Here is a 23558-nt window from a genome sequence, read left to right as displayed (position 1 = left end):
GGATCGGGCACGATCCGTTGCACCCCTACTAATAACCTTCAGCAATCTCCTGAGAATGGTTCCATATTTTTCCTATATGATCTATGCAAGGAAAGCTATTTCTTTGGAAGTAGGTGATACAAGCCCCACAGGAAATAATCATATACAGTAGTAATATAACTCTTGATCTGCTACAGATTACTGTCAGAATAAGAATCATGCATACTACAGATTTCACCAATAGAAGGTGACACATAGAACAGGCAATGATCCTCCTGTAGACAGGAATTTAGGAATTTTATGTTGGTGATTAAACTTTTTTTTTATCTACAGACGTGTGGACTAACACAGTCAACATATTATAGGACAGTTACAAGTGTCTTCTTCAATTACAATGTTGTTAAATATGTGCTGAAATATGCAGCATTGACAGGATTTATTTTTAGATTCAGAGTAGTAGAAATCTGATCAGGGATGAGACCTGTAACAGAGATGCAAATCACCCATGTACAGCCTGCAGCCTCTTGGCAAACATCTTCTGGTTTCCAAGTGATCTCATTGTTACTGTATGCATTTCCTAGAAAATACTCCATGGACGTAGATACTCTTATGCCGCGTACACACAATTGGAATTTCCAACAACAAATGTTCGATGGGAGCTTTTTGTCGGAAATTCCGACCGTGTGTAGACTCCATCGAGCATTTGCTGTCGGAATTTCCGACAACAAAAATTTGAGAGCTGGTTCTCAAATTTTCCAACAACAAAATCCGTTCTCGGAAATTCTGATCGTGTGTAAACAATTCCGACGAACAAAATTCCATGCAAGTTTGAGATGGAATCGCTCGGTAAAACTAGTGCTTGTAAAACTAGCGTTCGTAATGGAGATAGCGCATTCATCACGCTGTAACAGACTGAAAAGCACAAGGCTGAAAAGCGTGAATCGTCTCTCACCAAACTTCTACTAACACCACTGGTATTGAACTTCCCTTTAATAGTGCAGTTGTACATCTTGTACGTCACCGTGTTCTTGGCGTTCAGAATTTCTGACAACATTTGTGTGAATGTGTGTATACAAGACAAGTTTAAGCCAACATCCGTCGGAAAAAAATCCATGGTTTTGTTGTTGGAATATCCGATCGTGTGTAAGCGGCATTTATCTTATAATAACATTTTCCCTGAATGTACTGCACTTAGCAAAATGTCCCCTAGATGGCAATGTTGACATGAGAAAAATTTACAAACAGTAAATCTGCATCTACTGTTTACAGTATAATAGGTCTTCCCAAACTTTTTACCCCATGGGAACCCTTGAAATAATTTTCAGGTCTCGGGATCTTTACAAAAAACAATTTATGGGGGGAAAAATGCCTCTTCTGTTTGTGGTCACTGAGACAGCTGTGGTCAGAATGCAACTTATACAGACAGTTCAAAAGATTATTGCTGCCATGTCTGTGCAAAGTGGTATTGTCCCCGGACTATGCAAGCACCATCAAATGGGAGGTCCACTAGCCACAGCTCAAGGAACCCCTAGCAAGCCCTGGAGGAATTCTACGATTCAATGGAAACTTTGTTGAGAATGGCTTGTATATAAATTTGGAAATTTCTCACTTACATAAAAGAGACGCTTTAGAGGAAAGTTGGAACTGTGTGTAAGCATTTAAAGCGGGAGTTCACCCATTTATTAAAATTTTAATTTTTTCCCCTTAGATTCCTGCTCGTTCGGTCTAGGGGAATCGGCTATTTGTATTAAAATATGAGCTGTACTTACCGTTTTCGAGATGCATCTTCTTCTGTCGCTTCCGGGTATGGGTCTTCGGGAGCGGGCGTTCCTTCTTGATTGACAGTCTTCCGAGAGGCTTCCGACGGTCGCATCCATCGCGTCACTCGTAGCCGAAAGAAGCCGAACGTCGGTGCGGCTCTATACTGCGCCTGCGCACCGACGTTCGGCTTCTTTCGGAAAATCGTGACGCGATGGATGCGACCGTCGGAAGCCTCTCGGAAGACTGTCAATCAAGAAGGAACGCCCAGTCCCGCAGCCCATACCCGGAAGCGACGGAGAGGATGCATCTCGTAAACGGGTAAGTACTGCTCATATTTTAAAACAAATAGCCGATTCCCCTAGACAAAACGAGCATCCATCTAAGGGGAAAAAGTACTCTCTAAGGGTGAACCTCCGCTTTAAGGTTTTATAACAGTATGGGTACATTTTAACATTTTATTCTGACAGAATATCTGCAAACTGTACATTCCTAAAATATGTTTTTATAGTACTACCAGGACCCCCTTATATCACAGTCACCATCAGAGTCCCTCCTTACATCAGGGTTCCCATCAGAGGACCCCCTTATATCACAGTCCCCTTTAGAGTCCCTCCTTACATCATGGTCCCCATCAGAGAACCCCCTTATATCAGTCTCCATCAGAGTCCCTCCTTACATCAGGGTTCCCACCAGAGGACCTGCTTATATCACAGTCCCCTTTAGAGTCCCTCCTTACATCATGTCCCCATCAGAGAACCCCCTTATATCACAGTCCCCATAAGAGTCCCTCCTTACATCTAAACCCTTCTGCTACAAATGTATTAATACTCTAGCAGGAAAGGAGGCTGCTGCAATGATGAAGAATTTTCTTGCATCCACGCAAACAGAAATGTTAGCAACAGTGAAAGCTTTCCGGGAGGCAGCTGGGCAGTCAGCACAGACCGGGACAGAGGAACTTACCCCCAGGGAAGGCACTTCCTCTCTGGAAAACCCCTTTTCTAGGGGCCCAAGTGCTTTCTTTACACCTTCACAAATTCCCCCTCTGGGTGAGGTAGAGGGTGAAGAAAGTGAGGTAGCAAGTTTACCCAGGTCTAGGCACAGCTCAGGAGAGGTAGATGGAGACCCCATTAGTCAGTCTCAGGAAGACATACGTCTAAGGAGACACCTCTTTGCCGTGGAAGATCTGGAGGGTCTACTCCAGGCAATTTACGCCACAGAGGAGATTCCAGAGACCCCCAAACCAGCCTCAGCACAGGATAAAGTTTATAGGGGCTTGGGTGACACCCAGTCTAAGGTATTCCCCCTACACCAGTCCCTTAAGGAATTAGTCCTACAGGAATGGAGAGACCCTGAAAGGAGAATAATCAAACAAAAAACCTGGAAAAGAAGGTTTCCCTTCTCCTAGGAGGATGAGGAGGTCTTTTTTAAGCTCCCTAGACTTGATGCGGCTTTGTCGCAAGTCACTAAGTTGTCTGATCTCTCCTTTGAGGATGTGGGTAACATCAAGGATGTGATGGACCGTTGAGCAGAATCGCTCCTTAGAAAAGCTTGGGAGGCCAACTCGGCAGCACTGAGTCCAGCTTTAGCAGCAGCATGTGTAGCCAGGAATACCGATATATGGGTAGAAACACTCACCGAGTGAGGGCTCTACCATTTGGGCTAACTTCCAGCCCAATGATATTTACAAAAATCGTAGCGGAAGCAACGGCATTTTTACACCTCCAGGGTATATCACTTATACCCTATCTAGACGACTTACTGATTTCAGGAAAGTCAGCCATCCAAGTCACGTTGGATGCCAACAAGGTAATAGCAGTCCTGGAAAGTCTAGGGTGGATAGTCAACAAAGAAAAATCCTCCCTCAAGCCAGAACAGGTCAAGACCTTCCTGGGATATATAGTGGACACCAGGCAGCAGAGGCTCTTCTTCCCAAAGACAAGGTGTTAAAACTAGCCTCAGCAGCAGGGGACCTAATAAAGAACCCCAGACTCTCCAGAAGAAATGTTCTGAGAGTCTTAGGCCTTATGTCAGCAAGCATTCCAGCGGTAGTCTGGGCTCAGCTTCATGCCAGGACACTGCATTTCTTCTTCCTGTCTTCATGGGACAGAAAGAGAGAGTCCTTAGACCAGGAAATACTGCTCACCCCTCAGGTCCTGACCTCCCTGGAGTGGTGGACAATTCACCAAAACCTGAAGGAAGGGCGACCATGGGCACAATGGAACCCAGTGAAGGTTACCACCGATGCCAGCTCCTGGGGGTGGGGCGCCCACCTGGGAAAGAAAAAAGCCCAGGGGCAATGGGACAGCTCACTAGCTCGCAGGTCATCCAACTACAGGGAACTCAGAGCAGTGGGGGAAGCCCTAGTAGCCTTCCAGGAAGACATCAAGGGCAGAGAAGTCCAAGTAAGCTCCAACAACTCTACAGTGGTAGCGTACCTAGGTCACCAGGGAGGGACCAGATCCAGTCCCCTACTAGAACTATCCAAGGAGATCTTGGAATGGGCAGAAGGAAGAGTATTCTCTATCTCAGCCATACACATAAAGGGGACGAACAATACAGAAGCAGACTTCCTCAGCCACTACCAGCTGAGGCAGGAGGAATGGGAACTGAACCCATTTCAAACCCTGGTCCAGTGCTTTGGAAATCCAGAAATAGATTTGTTTGCCAACCGATAAAACAGGAAGGTAGAAAGGTATTTCTCGATTTCCCAGGAACTACAGTCGGAGGGTCTGGATGCACTATCCCAGACCTGGCGCTTCGGACTGGCCTATGCCTTCCCGCCGGTGGCGCTTATTCCGCAAGTTCTTCAAAAACTCAGCAGGTCTCCCGGCCAGATTCTTCTGATAGCACCATGGTGGCCAAGAAGAACTTGGTTTGCAAACCTAAGATCCATGGCGATAGTGGAACCACTAAAACTCCCGTACAGGGCAGATCTCCTCAGGCAGGGCCCAGTACTTCATCCAAAGCCGGAATTCTTTCAGCTAGCGGCCTGGTTAGTGAGCGCCAGATCTTAGAACGCAAAGGCTACTCAGAGAAGGTCATAAGTACTCTCCTCATGAGCAGGAAACCAGTAACTCAAAAGATTTATCTAAAAGTGTGGAAGACCTTCTGTTCCTGGGGTAAGGAAAGACAGGTATCTTCAACTTCTATCCCGGTTATCCTGGACTTTCTCCAGGATGGGGTAGACCTGGGAATTAAAAGTTAGTACCCTTCGGGTCCAGGTAGCGGCTCTCTCAGTCTATCTTGACAAAAGATTGGCTAGAGGACCTTATTAGACGTTTTTTGTTAGCTAGAGAAAGAGTTTCTCCAGTCCAGAAATATAGTTGTCCGCCTTGGGACTTAACAAGGGTGTTAGAGGCGTTATCTATACACCCATTCGAACCTCTGGAAGAGGTTTCCCTTAAATTTCTAACTTTAAAATTGACTTTTTTGTTAGCCATTACTTCGGCCAGGAGGGTAGGGGATTTGCAGGCGCTATCCATGAAAGAACCCTTCCTAAGAGTACAGGCAGATAGGATCACTCTTAGAGCAGACCCCCTGTATCTACCTAAGGTGGCATACTTATTTAATAGGACGCAAGACATAATATTGCCGTCCTTTTGTTCTGAACCAAAGAACGAGAAAGAAAAGAAATTTCATTTTTTAGACGCAAGAAGGTGTCTTCTCACTTATCTAGAGAGAACTAAGAGTTTTAGGAGATCCAACCACCTATTAGTTCTACATGCTGGGCCCAGGAAGGGACTGCAGGCATCAAAAGTCTCAGTCTCAAGATGGATTAGAGAAGCTATATCCATAGCCTACGTATGCACCGGAGCGACAGCTCCCATTAAAATCAAGGCTCACTCTACTAGATCCTTAGCAACTTCCTGGGCTGAGAAAGCAGGGGCCTCCTGGGAACAAATCCGCAGCGCGGCTACCTGGTCCAGCCATCACACATTCCTGAAGCACTATCGTGTGGAAATGTTATCACAGCAAGACTTAGTCTTTGGTCGAAAGGTTCTACAAGCTGTGGTCCCACCCTGAAGGTAGGCCTGTGTATACTTGATTATCCTCTCAGGTGCCGTCCTGGAAGGTGATAAGAGAAAACCTACGTTAGGCTTACCGGTAACGGTATTTCTATGAACCTTCCAGGATGGCAGGCCTACTTCCCGCCCTATGTGGAGGGAAAAGGTAAGTACCTATAAGGACTACGTCCCTTGTGAACCAGTTCAGGATTACTCTATTACATACTGGGGAGCAAGGGGAAGGGTGGGGCTTTTTATACTGTCATGTGATTGTGTTTCATGCAGGGAGGAGCCATCATCTCTCGGGTGCCGTCCTGGAAGGTTCATAGAAATACCGTTACCGGTAAGCCTAACGTAGGTTTTCCTGTTCAGGGAGCCCGCAAAGTCAGCCCCCGAGGCCGATCTGTCCATTGGATCGGGTGCAGGTGCCATCATTCTAACTAAGGGAAACCATCAGTGGAGCCTTGCGGCTTCACTGCCCGTTTCCTTCTGCGCATGCGTGACTCACAGTCAGTGTTTATCGGTTTTGGGGGGGCGCCAGAGGATTAGCTTGCACAGGGCGCCTGAACACCTAAGGCCGGCCCTGATGGCACATGCGACATTCGTCCCGACACTATTCGATTAGGGGGGCACTTCTCGACAGAACACCGGGCACTGATGTAAGCTTATTTGTTTATATATTATTCTCCCTTTTTTTTCATATAGTATGCAACTACGTTTTTAATAACAAGCTGTATGTTTGCAAGATTTTAAATAAACCAAAATATAGACTCCCTGCCTCTGCAGATGAAGAGGGTAGCAGTTGAGTGCTCAACCATGGAGATTTACCGCCCCCCCAACCTCACATGTGCGTTTGGGATGTCATTTAGTTTATTCAGCATGAAATGGAGCTTAGTTATGTAGCATGAGGCTGTATATTCTGCAATATTAATTTTTTTTATAAATTCATTTAATGAATCCAAGCTCTGTAAGCTGAGATAACATGCACTGCATTGATGCATTCACACAATTTCACAATCTGGAATATTCCTTCATCCCATTGTTTTGCAAATCTATGTACACTACAAACTGTATGATTGAATCAGTTCTGATATTGCCGTTTTACTAACCTGACAGCCAGGGCTAAAGTCCTGTGGGAACGGAGTTCCTGCACTTTTTTCACAGCAGGAACTCAGTTCCTTTTGCAGGACTAGAGCAGCTGAGCCACCCGAGCCAATCCTTCACTAAGCGGTGATGCCCAGCTCGAGTCACTGTCAGGGGCAGGCGAACCTTAGTAATCCTTTATGTTACTGGCCGCTTCCTGTATATGGATTCATCAGGTAGTGTGCGGGTATTCCGTCACTTCCTCGATGCCGCAGTGTCTCCTGGGAGCTTTTGTCATTGTTCCCAGGAGAAATTACGGAGGTCTGGGGGATTTAGAAAGAACTTGCTTCTTTCTAAATCCCACGATAACTCGCGTCAGACCTCCGCAATGTCTCCTGGGAACAATGACAAAAGCTCCCAGGAGACATTGCGGCATCGAGGAAGTGACGGAATACCCGCACACTACCCGATAAACCCATATACAGGAAGCGGCCAGTAACATAAAGGATTACTAAGGTACGGTGGATCGGAAAAAAAAATGCGGTTTAGTAATTATGCATATGAGCGCATCTTTTTTTTTTTTTTTTTTTTGGTGGGGGAGTGGATCTTGGGTGGGAGTTCCCACACTTTTCCCCCCAGGACTTGACCCCTGCTGACAGCTTATTATTCTAATTAGAAAAACTTAATTTTGTGTCACTGCCGCATTACCAGCATTCCCATTAAAGTGAATGGGACTGTCGGCGAGTCAACAGCGGGTCAGAAGAGGAGCCGCTGCGGGACAGAGATGACAGTTGCTCTTTAAAAATGATGATTTAAATCAAGTTTTTTTACTAGAGATTTAAATCAAATCCACCCTGCTGGCCATATAAAAACAATGTCTTTTCTAATCATTAGTGGGATCCAATAGACGTATGTTTTCGACCACAGTGACTGGAAAATTCGAAGGAGCAAAATAGAAAACTTCTTGGTCAAAAGGAATTTTCAGACAGTGTTCGTGGTTTTTGTTCAGAAATTACCTTCATTTTAAAACTGAATGTTAAAAGTGAAATTTTCAAATGACATTCTTTCATTCAGCGAATGTACAAAGTATTTCCGTATGAATATTCTCATCCAAAAATCAATACGTGTATGGAGGATATTTAGTTATGAGGAAAGGTTGCAAGCACTGAATTATTCTCTCTGGAGAAGAGAAGCTTGAGAGGGGATATAAGATTTCAATTTACAAATACCGTACTGGTGACCCTACAATAGGGATACAACTTTTTTGCGGAAGGGAGTTTAATAAGACACATTACCACTCATTAAAATTAGAAGAAAAGAGGTTTAACTTTAAACTGCGTAGAGGGTTCTTTACTGTAAGAGCAGCAAGGATGTGGCATTCCCTTCCACAGGCGGTGGTCTCAGCAGGAAGCATTGACAGTTTCAAACTATTAGATAAGCACCTGAATGACCGCAACATACAGAGATATACAATGTAATACTGACATATAATCACACACATTTGATGGACTTATGTCTCTTTTCAACCTCACCTACTATGTAACTTTTCCCTTCACGTTTTGCCCCTTAACCACTACCATTTTTTTAGCTTTAGAGGCAGTAGCTGGGCATGTTCACAAATGCCGCGGGTGCAATTATACCCCCTGTTGCTTTCAGCAGGTGTAGCACCCACTGACAGTGACCCATTCAAGTGAAAGACGGCACTCTGCAAGCAGCCCACAACTGCGTGCAGCATGGAGTTCAAGGGGTTAAAGCAGGTTGGGTGGAGCCGATACAACGTCTTCTCACCACCTCTCAAATGCTCTCTGCATGAGTGGGAGTGACGTCATTGTGCTCCAGCCACTCATACAGCCAGAGCCCGCAAACCCGGAAGGAATGCCAGGGGAGGAGGAAAGCCTTGTTAGATTCCCTCTTTCTAAGGCAAGCATTTCATAATGTGCTAGTATGCGATGCATACTAGCACATTGTGCAATTGTCTTCCAGGGGAATTTTTTTTTTTTTAACTGCTGTGGTTTACAAGCGCTTTTAAGTTGGTACATGTGCACATGTTTTTTTATTCAGTTTGCTAGCTGACAGGTTCTTGCATCTACACAAGCGATGTGGATGCAAAGACTGACAGCGGAGACTCTCCACCGTCAGTATACACTCATTAGTGCTACAGCTGATTTGTTGCAAGCTGCTGATTGAACAATATTTCAAAGCCCCTTTCACACTGAGGCGGTTTTAAAGCATTTTAGCACTAGAAATGGCATCTATAAAGTGGAAAATGTGGTGATACTGCGCTGTCTAATAAGTGAACCTAAAATTAAAATGCTAGCAACTTAAAAAGTGAGATACCCACAAAAAACTAATGCAATGGAAAACAAGCTGCGCAACTAATATAAACATACAAATATCTGTGATGCTTGGTGATATGATACAGATAAGATAAATTCACATGGAACAATTAGAGTTGTCCAAAATGGTGAAATGAGACAGTCCCAATGGTTGTGTATTAGACAAAAATAGAAAAATAAAGTGAAATAAAATTGAGTCTATCATTGGAACACATAAAAAAACGTGCATCTGATGACAATTACTGACAGTCAATTATCATATTCCTTCAAGTGGATGGTGACATCAATGCATGAAGACCTCAGAATAGTGCACGGATAGATAAAACACCTCCACCTTTCAAACACACTGCCCCTTACCAGAGGAAAAGATCCCAATTAGAGATCTTCTGACAGCAGATGGCTTGCTCCCCAGCCAAGGGCTTGTGTGGCAGGATATCCAAGAGTCGAGATTTCTCCCACAATGCACCAATGACAAGCAAGAGAGCTGTGTGTGTGTGTGTCTTCTTGTTACAAGAGTCTGGGCCAACAAACCACTGCATGCTTCTCCTGTTTTGAGACAGGAAATCAATCCTTGACAAGTGCAATGGTGGAACAGGTGTTTATGAGGTGACACAACCATTTACCCATACTTGTGCACAGACATACAGGTAAGTAAATATATATTTGGACACAGGTACAATTTTTTGATTCTTTTGGCTCTGAATGCCACCAGAATAAAAATTAATCTAATTAATTTGAAGGGCAGGCTCAGCTTTAATTCAAGGGGTTGAGCATACATATCAAGTACAAATTTTAGGAACTGTAACCATTTTTATACACAGCCCCCCCCCCCTCCATTTAGGGGCTCACATGTAGTTGGACAAATTATTAATACAATCATAAATGTTCATTTTTTATATTTTGTTGAGAATCGTTTACTGGCAATGAGTGCCTGAAGTCTGGAACCCATGGACATTACCAGACTGGGTTTCCTCCTTTCTGATGCTTTGCCAGGCTCTAGCTGCAGCTTTCTTCAGTTGTTCTATGAAAAAAAGAGGTAAATAAAGACCAAACTGGGAGCCTGACAAGTTATATATAGTTACATAAGATCCCATATTCCCCAATAAGAATACTACAAAACCCCATTCAGCCCTCCAACCCATCAAAACATGGTAAACCATGTTAGCCTATTGCCATTCCCTATCTCCTCTTAGCACATGTGTGGAACCGCTAAGAACCCCCCCCCCCTTAGTTCCATAACGGAGCTGGAACCAAAAGGCTGTGATGAACCCCCCTAGATGGTACCGTTGATGACTGCACCTGAATCCATGCCCTACCGAATGATTCCAGACCAGGTAATTGCCTAATTGCCCATTTACACAGGGGCAATACAACTTCCAGCACGTCTTCGGGAGGCAACTTGGACACGACTTGAGTATGAATCATCAGGCAACTTACAGGGCAACTTCAATTTTCCTCCAGGACAGTACAAGGCAACTTCAAGTCGCCTCCAGGACAGGAGGCTTTCCAGTGGCCAATCAAACAACAATCGGCTCTGTGGGAGGAAGGGGTTTGCCTGAGAAATGTATGTTCGCTTCCTGTATTGTTGCTTCAGTTAAGACAGTGATCCAACTTCTGAGGCAACTTCCATTGAAATCAATGGGTACAAGTTGCCTACAAGTCTGATTGAAGTAGTACAGGAACCTTTTCTGAAGTCGGAGCGACTGCAGTAGTGTGCATTAAGACGGCTCCCATTCACTTCCATTCATTTTCTCGGCCGCGCAACTTGGGGCGACTTGAAGTCGCATCTCAGGTCACCCCAGTGTGAACCGGCTCTAAGTGCCCATTTACACAGAGGCAACACAACTTCCAGCGCGACTTTGGGAGGCAACTTGGACACGACTTGAGTATGAATCATCAGGCAACTTACAGGGCAACTTCAAGTCGTCTCCAGGACAGTACAAGGCAACTTTTTCAAGTTGCCTCCAGGACAGTACAAAGCAACTTCAAGTCGCCTCCAGGACAGGAGGCTTTCCAGTGGCCAATCAAACAACAATCAGCTCTGTGGGAGGGGTTTCCCTGAGAAATATATGTTCTCTTCCTGTATTGTTGCTTCAGTTAAGACAGTGATCCGACTTCTGAGGTGACTTCCATTGAAATCAATGGGTACAAGTTGCCTACAAGTCGCCTAGAAGTCGGATTGAAGTAGTACAGGAACCTTTTTTGAAGTCGGAGCGAATGCAGTAGTGTGCATTTAGACGGCTCCATTCACTTACATTGATTTTCTCATGCAGCGCGACTTGAGGTGACTAGGGGCGACTTGAAGTCGGATCCAAAGTCGTCCCTGTGTGAATGGGCTCTAAGGGTCTGCACTTAGTAGAGAAGGAAGGGTAGCCGCTGCAGGTGAGGTGTGTACTCCTAATGATCCTCCTCACAGAAACCCCAGGTGCAGGCAATGCATCAAGCAAGGCAGAAAAAAGAAAATGTCTTTCTGGACAGCCGCACTCAAAACAAAAAGTTGCCTTTATTGTAAAATCACAGCAGCACTACAAATCACAGCAGACCGGACAGCTGATGCGTTTCACACTATTCCTAGTGTTTAATCATAGCCCCAGGGGGCCCCTGCAGCCTCCCTGTCATATTATCATTTCCTCCACAAAGTCCAGCTCCGATCTGCCCAAGGGCCCCACAGCCACACTCCAGTACTGGGCTTTAACTTTGCCTTCCACGGTCCATGCCCCTTCGTTCTCATTGGCTGGGGACAAGCTGTGAGCCATTTCCTGAATGGAGAGGAGCACAGGGTGAGAACAGCCCAGGGGCCAGGTCAACTTTTGCATCAGGGCCCACAAGCTTCAAGTTACGCCTCTGCCTGGTGGTATGACTAAAACAGGGGATCAAGCCATGAGTGATAACTGTATAGTGAGGGAATGCCCTCATCCACTGGTAGTGCCACACAATGTCACACACAGATATAAGTCATATGGAGGATGGAAAGTGCTATACAGTGTCACAGGGACACAGAGTGTGTCACAGAGTGTACTCACAGATCCGTTTCCTCAAGTGACAGCTGGATGGTTGTAGTTGTGACAATCAACAAGGTGACTGAATAAAGATGATAGAAAACGGTAATCCCCTAGGTCAAGCAGGTAATGCAAGTTACATAGTAATGCTTTGTAAATCATGCAGGAGCGTTATTCCCATAGTAAGCTCTGAATTGAGCATAATGCTGATTCACCTGTGCCATAAGTAGTGGGTGCAGGTAGACTTCCAGGCAGATATCAGCAACCAGCATCCCAGCAATTAGAGTCCATCTGGTGTAAGTATGTATCGTACTGGATATCTCATTGGGTTCCTTTCAAATGACTAAGGATGCGGTGCATCGGGGGTGGGGGCTTCATTTGTTCTTTGTGGGTCTTTCTGCCTTTAGCTTTGCGTTCAGCAAGTGAAATGCATGCTCACTTTGGTTGAGATCAAGTGATTGAGTCGGCCATTGCAGAGTTTATTCCACTTCTTTTCCTTCAAAGCTCCTGGGTTTCTTTTGCAGTGTGTTTTGGATCATTGTCCATTTGTACTGTGAAGTGCCATCCAATCAACTTTGCTGCATTTGGCTGAATCTGGGCTGACAGTATGACCCGGATTCACAAAGCACTTACGCCAAAGTATCTCGAGATACGCCTCGTAAGTGTAAATATGCGCCGTCGTATCTATGCGCCGGACTCTGAAACTAAGATACGCCTGAAAATAGGCTTCATCCGACCGACGTAACTTTCCTACGCCGGTGTATCGTGGGCACATATTTACGCTGGCCACAAGTGGCGCTCCCATTGATTTTCTATTCACATATGCAAATGAGGGAAATACGCCGATTCACGAACGTACTTGCGCCCGGTGCATAATATACGCGGTTTGCGTAAGTAGTACGTCCGGCGTAAAGTTATTCCCTATATATGAGGCGCAACTCATGCTAAGGTATGGACCAGGGAACACAGCCGTCATATTTTACGTCGTTTACGTAGTATGTGAATAGGGTTGGGCATAGGTTACGTTCACGTCGTAGGCAGTGATCCGTCGTATCTTGGGGAGTAGTTCCGACGTAATTCTGAGCGCCGTTCGGTTTAAGTACTTGTATGGCACTCGGTCCATCATTTGCATGGGGTCACGCCTCATTAGCATGGCTCACGCCCACTTCCACCTACGACGGCTTACGCCGAGGGAACCCAGCGCAGATTGGGAGACAAGTGCTTTGAGAATTCGGTGCTTAGCTCTCTGCACTACGTCGGCGTAGCGTATATTAGATACGCTACGCCGGCATAAATATGCGCCAATGTATGTGAATCCGGGCCAATATCTCTAAATACTGCCGAATTCATCCAGCGGCTCCTGTCTTCTGTCACATCATCAATAAACACCAATGACCCAGTGCCACTGGAAGCCATGCATGCCCATGCCATCACACTGCCAGCTCCACCATGTTTTACAGATGACCTTATGTGCTTTGCATCATGAGCTTTTCCAAGCCTTTCCACACTTTTTTTTCTTCCCGTCATTCTGGTACAGATTCATCTTGGTTTCATCCGTCCAAAGAATGCTTTTCCAGAACTGATCTGGCTTTTTTCGATTTATTTTTTTTTGGTAAAGTCTAATATGGCTTTTCTGTTCTTCAGGCTTTTGAATGGTTTTCACCTTGTGGTATTTGCTCTCATGAAGTATTTTCTTGATTGTAGACTTTGACAATGATGTGCCCACCTCCTGGAGAGTGTCCTTCACTTGTCTGGATGTTGTGAATGGGTTTTTCTTTTCCTGCGATCATCCACCAATTTTTGCATTACACCTGTAAGGGGCCCGATGGTCCCCAGTGGCCCTTACAGGCCCGGCTGGCCCCCTTCTCGTTTTATTTATTTATTTGTTTTTTGCATTACACACCTGTATGGGGCCTATTGGTCCCAGGCTCCCCCCCCCCCACTTATCTCGCGAGAGGAGAGAAGAGATTGCACTTTTTTTCATCAGCACCCCCACCCCCGGTTCTCTGCTCCAGGTGGGCCCTGCCTAAAGCTGTGTAAGGGGCCCCAAAATTTGTGATGGCTGCCCTGCTGCTATCTCTGATGTGCAAAAATATATTACTGCGCTGAACCTAATATTAATCTTATAGGTAATACAAACAATAAACCAACAGCATTATTTAAAAATAAAAAATATAAAAATAAATACACCAAAAAACAAAAGTGACTCAGGGCCAGATTCTCGTACGATCGCGTAACTTTTTGCGGGCGTAACGTATCTGATTTACGTTACACCTCCGCAACTTAGACGGACAAGTGCTGTATTCTCAAAGCACTTGCTCCGTAAGTTGCGGCGGCGGCGTAGCGCAAATCGGCCGGCGTAAGTCCGCCTAATTCAAATTTGGATCAGGGGGGGCGTGTTTTATGTAAATATTCTGTGACCCGACGTGATTGACGGTTTTCCCGAACGGCGCATGCGCCGTCCGTGGAATTTCTCCAAAGTACGCCGCAAGGACGTCATTGGTCCTTGGACGTCATACGTTCCGACGTGAACGTAAATGACGTCCAGCCCCATTCACAGACGACTTACGCAAACGACGTAACTTTTTCAAATTTCGACATGGGAACGACGGCCATACTTAACATTGTTACGCCGCACTAATTCCACCATATAGCAAGGGTAACTATTAGAGGTCGGCCGATATATCGGCCGATTTTCGGGCTTTTTTGAGAAATCGGCATCGGCCGATTTTTATCAAAAAAGGCCGATATTTCACTTGCCCGCTAGTGGTGCAACGGATCGCCGTTGATCGGTGATCCGAACGTGTCACCCCTTTCGGATCCACCGCGAATGGCCGCCGCGGCCATAGCGTTAGGAAAGGCCGCGGCTTCGGCCTAGCTCCGGAGCCACGGCCATCTTGGTACACCCGGCGGCGCCCTCCTCTCTGTTTACACTGACAGAGGAGGAGGAGCCCGCGCTCGAGTGACACACACACACACACACACACACACAAGGCTGTCCGAGGTCTGTGAGGGGAGCTTGTGTCTGCACTAAGGGGGGGCTTGTGTCTGCACGAAGGGGGGGCTTGTGTCTGCACGAAGGGGGGGCTTGTGTCTGCACGAAGGGGGGGCTTGTGTCTGCACTAAGGGGGGGCTTGTGTCTGCACCGGGGGGGGAGTCTACTGAGGGAGGGGACTTTAGTTGGTGGGGGGGTGACACCATTTTTTTGCACCTGTGCCACCTGCCAATGCCAACCAGTGCCATCTGCCAGTGTCACCTGTTAGTGCCACCTGCCAGTGCCAATCAGTGCCGTCTGCCAATCAGTGCCACCTGCCAATGCTAACTAGTGCCATCCAGTGCCACCTGCCAATGCCATCCAGTGCCACCTATCAATGCCAACCAGTACCACTTGCCAGTGCCACCTGTTAGTGCCTGCCAGTGCCACCTGCCAATCAGTGCCATCTGCTAGTGCCATCTTCCAGTGTCAATTAGTGCCATCCAGTGCAACCTGCCAGTGCCAATTAGGTCCCACCTGCCAATCGGTGCCACTTGCCAGTGTCACCTGCCAAACATAAATAAATAAATCGGCCTAAAATATCGGCTGCAAAAATCGTCATCATATATCGGCGATCGGCCGGCCGGATTTCTAAATATCGGCCAGAGAAAAACCCATATCGGTCTACCTCTAGTAACTATACGCCGGGAAAAGCCTAACGTAAACGGCGTAACTTTACTGCGTCGGCCGGGCGTACGTTTGGGAATTCGCGTATCTAGCTAATTTACATATTTTGACGCGTAAATCAGCTAACAGATATCTATGCGTAACTGATTCTAAGAATCAGGCGCATAGATACGACGGCGCATCTGGAGATACTACGGCGCATCTGGAGATACGACGGCGTATCTGGAGATACGACGGCGTATCTCGGCTGTGAATCTGGGCCTCAGTGTTTAAAAAATAGATATTCATAAGTCAACAAAATGCCTCCTGACAAAGTTCACTCTGTCCCTTTTATCGCTAAAAATATCATCCATAAATGCAAAAGGGCTCAACATCCCTGAAAAAAGAACTAAACTTATCAACAAATTTTCCAGACGAAAAGCCAACATCATTCTTATACAAAAAACCCACTTTAAATCTGATAAGATTCCAATAATAAGAGATAAAAGATTTCCAACTTCATTTCACGCTACCAATCCAATAGGTGAGACAAAAGGCGTTTCGGTACTGCTATCCAGACAGACCCCATTTCAAATTGTAGACACTTTGATTGACCCCGAAGGTCGATATATTTTTCTGAAAGGGAAGCTGAATCAGCACCCCATTACTATCGCCAATGTCTATGCCCCAAACGTGAGGCAGGTAGCCTTCTTCCGCAAAATCAAAGATCTCTTAACAACTTTCGCCTCAGGAACCCCGATTTTTGGAGGGGATTTCAACACTCCTTTAAATCCTCTTATAGATCGATACCTCAAATGGTTCATCGAGTTTACCGTTTAGGGGCCTGAAACAAATCAAGATTCAATTTCAAGACCTCATGCTTCATGAAACATGGAGAATTCTGAACCCTCATGCCGCATACACACCATCACTTTATGTGATGAAAAAAACGACACTTTCTGTGAAGTAAAAAATGACGTTTTTGAAACTTCAATTTTCAAAGACGAAGTTGCCTACACACCATCGTTTTCTCACAATGTTCTTGCAAAGTGAGGTTACGTTCCACCACGTTTTACCATTGAAGCTTGCTTCATAAGTAGCTTCTGGGCATGCATGGATGAAAAAACGTCTTACAAAACGACGTTTTTTGCTACACACGGTCAATTTCTGTGAAGTAAAAAGTGCACTTTTGAAAAACGACACATAAAATTGAAGCATGCTTCAATTTTTTTTGGTCGTTTTTTACAAGACATAAAACAACGTTTTCCCCCACACAGTCAATTAAAGTGACGTTTTTAAAAACGTCATTTTTTTTCATCACATAAAGTGATGGTGTGTACGCGGCATTAGACTAAGGACTACACATACTTCTCCAATATACACCAAAAATATTCCAGAATTGACTACCTCCTCCTCTCATAGCCTGACCTTCCACTTCTGACGGACTAAAAATTGTAACCTATGACTCTCTCGGACCATCATCCAGTAACCATGACTTTGACTTTCCCAGAAAAGAACAACATAACCAAGACTTGGAGACTCAACACGGCGGTACTGAAAAACCCTTCTGACACAATAGAGTTTAAGGAGACGTTAAACGATTATTTTCTGCGCATTGAAAATGACGATACTTCACTGACTACACAATGGGAAGCTCACAAATATGTCATAAGGGGAGAGTTTATTAAAAAAACTGACTAGCATAAAAAAAGAACAACAATCCAAAATAAGATCCCAGTTAGAACGCATCCACCAGTTAGAACTTGCACACAAGCGAACTTTGGCAGTCTCTGCACTCGACGAGCTAACGCATTTCCAATCAACTCCACTCGCATGTTCTTCTGCCTTGACTTAAGTCTCGGCCAGCCGCCTGCCTGCCTATGTCCTTGCCTTCCCCAGTGGAGTGATCTTCCTCTGCTCCCCACCCAGTAGTAGCCGGGGCCCGGAGAGTAAGACTTGAGAGGCTGTGAAGCGGGCGGCGGCGGTGATGGGCAGAGAGTCGCTGATTGCCGCCATTACTAGTAAAAAAAAAATATGTCCCGGGATTTCATTTAAAAAATGTGGTCACCTTACACTGACACCATCGCTATGAGAGAGCGCGCTGACACTAGAGAGATTGCACTGACACTATCGCTGAGAGAGAGCGCACTGACACCAGAGAGCACGCACTGACACTAGAGAGAGCACACTGACACCATCGCTGAGAGAGAGAGCTCACTGACACTAGAGAGATTGCACTGACACCATCGATGAGAGAGAAAGCACTGGCACCATCGATGAGAGCGAGCACTGACACCAGAGAGAAAGTACTGACACCATCGCTGAGAGAGAGCGCACTGACACCAGAGAGAGCACACTGACACCAGAGAGAGCACACTGACCCCATCGCTGAGAGAGTGCGCACTGACAATAGAGAGATCGCACTGACACCATTGCTGAGAGAGAAAGCACTTACACCATCGCTGAGAGCGAGCAATGACACCAGAGAGAAAGCACTGACCCCATCGCAGAGAGAAAGCACTGACACCATCGCTGAGAGAGTGTGCACTGACACCAGAGAGAAAGCACTGACACCATCGCTGAGAGAGTGTGCACTGACACCAGAGAGAAAGCACTGACACCATCGCTGAGAGAGCGCTCGCCGACACTAGAGAGCGTGCTGATGCCAGAGAGAGCACGCCGACACCAGAGAGTGCGCACTGACACCATCGCTGGGAGAGAGCGCACTGTAACTAAAAAGAGCGCATTGACACCATCGCTGAGAGAGAGCGCACTAACTAAGGAGAGAGCACACGGACACCATCGCTGAGAGAGAGTGTGCCGACAGAGAGAGCGCGCACTCAAACTAGAGAGAGCGCATTGACACCATCGCTGAGAGGGAGCGCACTGACATTGGAGAGGGCACATGGACACCATCGCTGAGAGAGAGCGCACTGACACCAGAGAGATCGCACTGACACCATCGCTGAAAGAGAACGCACTGACACCATCTCTGAGAGAGAGAGCGTACGAACACCATCGCTGAGAGAGAGCGCACTGACACTAGAGAGATCGCACTGACACCATCGCTGAGAGAGAGCGCACTGACACCATCGCTGAGAGAGAGCTCACTGACACGAGAGAGATCGCACTGACACCATTGCTGAGAGAGCGCACTGACACCATCGCTGAGAGAGAGCGCACTGACACTAGAGAGAGCGCACTGACACCATCGCTGAGAGAGAGTGCACTGACACTAGAGAGAGCGCACTGACACCATCGCTGAGAGAGAGCACTGACACTAGAGAGAGCGCACTGACACCAGCACTTTGGGGCCCTTTCACACGGGGCGGATCAGTAATGATCCGCCTCCGTGTGTCCGTAAGCTCAGAGGGGATCGCTCCGTATATCCCCGCTGAGCCGTCGGCTGACAGGGCGGTCTCCGCACACTGTGCAGGGACCGCCCTGTCTTTTCTCCGCTCTCCCCTATAGGGGGATCGGATGAACATGGACCGTGTGTCCGTGTTCATCCGATCTGATCCGCAGACAGAAGAAAAAAATAGGACATTCTTCCGTCTGCAAAATCGGATGTTTGCGGAGGCGGGTGATTACGGGTGTCAGTGGATGTTTATCCGCTGACACCCGCAATCACATAGGGACCAATGTATGTCCCTTTTTCATCCGCAAACAGATGGATGAAAAAGCGGACATACGGTCCGCACGTGTGAAAGGGCCCTTAGGGCTCTTAATATATAAAATGTATAGTTAAGGCGACCGCCGAATTTTCCTAGGTAAAGAGCCGCCTCTGAACTAAGTAATAGTGAGCTGACCTTTTATTATATTTATTTATTATTTAATGTATTGTTTATTAAATGATATAATCTATTTATTATGTGTTATAACTGTCCCTGTTCACTGTGGTGGGATGTATTTAATACTCGGGCGATCAGACCACTCCCACTGTCCCCGATCACTGCACCGATTATTGCCCGCCACAAATCTCACAATTATTACTCCTCGTCCGGACTCCGCCCACTACCTATGCATGGTAAACCTGATCCAATTGGACCCAGGAGATGGGCCTTACACCTACTCAAACGAAATGCAGGGGGCGGCGCTTATGTGTGGTTTAATCAGGCGGAGGGGAGGTGGAGTTTGTTTTTCTCCCAGTTGGTCCCCTTCGGCAGCGGATCATGTCTGCCATAATGTCGCAGTCACGAAAAAAAAAATCGCTGATCGCCGCCATTAGTAGTAAAAATTTTTTTTTTTATAAAAATGCAATAAAACTATACCCTATTTTGTAAACGCTATAAATTTTGCGCAAACCAACCGATAAGCGCTTATTGCGTTTTTTTTTTTACAAAAAACAGGTAGAAGAATACGTATCGGCCTAAACTGCGGACATTTTTTTTTTTATATATATATTTTTGGGGGATATTTATTATCGCAAAAAGTAAAAAATATTGAATTTTTTTCAAAATTGTCGCTTTATTTTTGTTTATAGCGCAAAAAAAAACGCAGAGGTGATGAAATACCACCAAAAGAAAGCTCTATTTGTGAAAAAAAAAAAGGACGCCAATTTTGTTTGGGAGCCACGTCGCATGACCGCGCAATTGTCAGTTAAAGCAACGCAGTGCCGAATCGCAAAAAAGGGGCAAGGTTTTTTAGCTGCATTTTGGTCCGGGTCTTAAGTGGTTAATACAAAGTCCCGTCTCCTATTATAGACAGAATAGTCATCCAATGCCAGCCCAGGAGACGGGACTTCCAATTACAGATGGCGCAGAGTAAACAGGAGATTCTCCTGTATGTAATCTGACGGCACTCTTCCCGCCACCTCCCAGGCAGCTCTGATAAATACAGTATATATCCTTCGTGGCACTGGGGGCCACAAAAGTTTTATATAATTCCCAATTACCAGGGGGGCCATATTAAACCAGAACATTGGCTGCCATTGGCCCACGGGACGGACTTTGGACATGCCTGATCTAGACAAACCAGACTAAATACCTGCTCCAAGCTTGCCTGATATGCAACCCGGACTGGATGATCTAGGCATTGCAGCCATCTTTAGACCCCTTTCACACTGAGGTGCTTTGCAGGCGCTATATCGCTAAAAATAGCGCATGCAAAGCGCCCTGAAAGAGCCGCTCCATTATCTCCAGTGTGAAAGAAAGCCCAAAGGCTTTCACACTGGAGCGGTGCACTGCCAGGGTGTCAGAAAAAGTCCTGCCAGCAGCTTCTTTGCAGCACATTAAGAGCGGTGAACTCACTGCTCCTAAAGCGCCCCTGCCAATTGAAATAGTAGCAGCGCTTTGAACCCTTTTTTGTCTGCTAGCGGGGGTTAAAAGCGCCCACTAGTGGCCGTAAAGCTCCGCAAAAACGACGGTAAAGCGCCGTTTTATTATTTATTAATTTTTTTGGACATTTTTGTTTGATATTTCTTTTTCTGCACTAGCCCTCTCTGTTTGGAGAACCGAGGGTTGTTTTTGATGCATGAGGACATATCCTTGTATTCACATATATTTATGTCTATATACATAATGTTATTTTTATGTATTTTGTTTATTAGTCATTAGCGCGATTCTTTTCCTTTTTTTCTATTTTGTTCACTGTATATATAACACAGCGAATCGCAGCTTTATTGATTGCATTATAGCAGTGCTTCTCAAATAGTGGGGCGCGCCCCCCAGGGGGTGCTCATAAAGGGAGGCTCGTTCCGGACCGCGGCGATCGCGCCATTTAGTATCCGCTTCTGTCCCCAGCCTCCTCCGCTAGTTAGAGGAGCGGACGGCGGGAGGCAGGACATTTTTGAACTGGGGGACGGGACCAGAGAGGTAGCAGCCTGTCATGTTGGACGGCAGGTGATTGGCTGCTAGGAGGCGGTCCTAGCAGCCAATCACCAGTTCGCCCAAAAGTCTCCCCGCCCCGCCCAGTGCTGCTGCGGCTTCACTTGACGAATGTCCCGCCTCCTGCTCTCCACCCTGAAAAGTTACAGGTAGGAGTGGAGAGGGAGGAAAAATATATGGAAATGTTAAGGACGAGGAGTGGGGGCTGTGCTGTGGGGGGAAAAGGGGGGTTATGTGATGGGGGAAACTGTGTGCAGGATATGTGATGGGGGTCATGTAAAGGGGGCGATACTGTGTGGGGGGGTATGTGATGGGGTCATGTAAAGGGGGCAATACTGTGTGGGGGGATATGTGATGGGGCAATACTGTGTGGGGGGATATGTGAAGAAGGGCAATACTGTGTGTGGGGGGATATGTGAAGAAGGGCAATACTGTGTGTGGGGGGATATGTGAAGAAGGGCAATACTGTGTGTGGGGGGATATGTGAAGAAGGGCAATACTGTGTGGGGGGATATGTGGATACAGTGTTATGCAGAGGTGTACTTATAACAATTTTATAGACAAATGATACTATTTACAGTCCGCGGGGGGGCGCGAAATGTTTTCTTCTTCCTAGGGCGGGCATGACAGAAAATAATTGAGAAGCACTGCATTACACATACAGACACATTTTTGTTACATTGTTTATTTTATGCTATTAGCGCAGTTTTCACCGCACTTTTTTCCATTTTTGAACTCTCCCTCTATAGGTCTATGGAAAACACTTGTCAATGATGTGTTACCCTTATACAAAGATACCTATATACATAGAGGCTGTCCGAAAAAATATGACAGGGTCTGGTCTAAGTGGTTGGCAGAACCCTCCACTGTGGCAGCAGATTAGGAGGCTTCTCTGAATTCTAATAACACCCCCTGAGGTTTTGTAAAACCGACCCTTACTAGCAGAGCATTTTAGGTGAGCTAGTTAACTAGAGGGCCTCTGGCTCCGAACCGCCACTGAAAATAACATACATTCATGCATTGCATGAATGTATGTTATTGTTGCCAGCTGCCGCTGGTCTATTCAGGCGGGCCGGATGTTGAGCGCCGGCCGGCCACCTGAATAACGGCAGCTGGTTGGCTGTGCGGAAGTGCCTATCAGAGCCAGCGGCTCTAATAGGCTTTCCGAGTACAGCCCTCGTCTCCCGGATGTCTTATCCTCGGGACGTACAGGACGTTCCTTCGGTAAGACTGAGGGCCGTCTCAGCCAATCAGGTTTATCGATTCTGGTTATCGGTAACCTGATTGGCTGAAGCGTCACCAAGGCGGGAAAAGACATTGAGGGACGTGGAAGGGAAGGTAAGTGCATTTTACACGGCACAGCGGCGACAATGAGCACAGAGGCGACAAAGGGCACAGTGGCATTAATGGGCACAGTAGTGACAATGGGCACAGTGGCAACAATTAAAGGGCACAGTGACATGCACAGGGGCAACAATGGGCACAGTGGCGACAATTAAAGGGCACAGTGGTGACAATTGGCACAGTGGCAACAATTAAAGGGCACAGTGACATGCACAGTGGCAACAATGGGCACAGTGGCGACAATTAAAGGGCACAGTGGTGACAATTGGCACAGTGGCGACAATTAAGGGGCATAGTGGTGACAATTGGCACAGTGGCGACAATTGAGGGGCACAGTGGCTGCGTTTGATGGCATGGCACAGTGGTGACAATTGATGGCACAGTGGCTGTGTTTGATGGGATGGCACAGTGACTGCGTTTGATGGCATGGCACAGCGACTGCGTTTGATGGCATGGCACAGCGACTGCGTTTGATGGCATGGCACAGCGACTGCGTTTGATGGCATGGCACAGTGACTGCGTTTGATGGCATGGCGCAGTGGTGCGAATTGATGGCATAGTGACTGCATTTGATGGCATGGCACAGT

Source organism: Rana temporaria, chromosome 3 (assembly GCF_905171775.1).
Source record: "Rana temporaria chromosome 3, aRanTem1.1, whole genome shotgun sequence".
Lineage (NCBI taxonomy): Eukaryota > Metazoa > Chordata > Amphibia > Anura > Ranidae > Rana > Rana temporaria.
The sequence above is the reverse complement of the archived record's forward strand: the minus strand, read 5'-3'. Positions refer to the sequence as shown.